The sequence below is a fragment of the Apaloderma vittatum genome, unplaced genomic scaffold (genome assembly GCF_000703405.1).
Source record: "Apaloderma vittatum isolate BGI_N311 unplaced genomic scaffold, ASM70340v1 scaffold35134, whole genome shotgun sequence".
Lineage (NCBI taxonomy): Eukaryota > Metazoa > Chordata > Aves > Trogoniformes > Trogonidae > Apaloderma > Apaloderma vittatum.
Genome location: NW_009714961.1, coordinates 1 through 223, shown reverse-complemented (window position 1 = coordinate 223; position 223 = coordinate 1).

Sequence of the window (223 nt, the reverse complement as noted above, 5' to 3'; positions counted from 1 at the left end):
GTCCCTGGGCCGGGCGTAGGGGGTTCCTTGCCCTGCCGCTCCCCCAAACCGTGAGCCCTTCCCGCATTCCTCCTCACAGGGGATCCCAACCCTGACCCGGCCCGGGCGGGGCGGGCTGCGGGCTTCGCTGTCGTTCACCGGCCGCTCGCTTCGTTTCACGACGAGCCTAAAACTCTTAGAGGGGCTGGGGCCGGGCCCGGGAGCGGGAGCGGGGTGGGGCCGG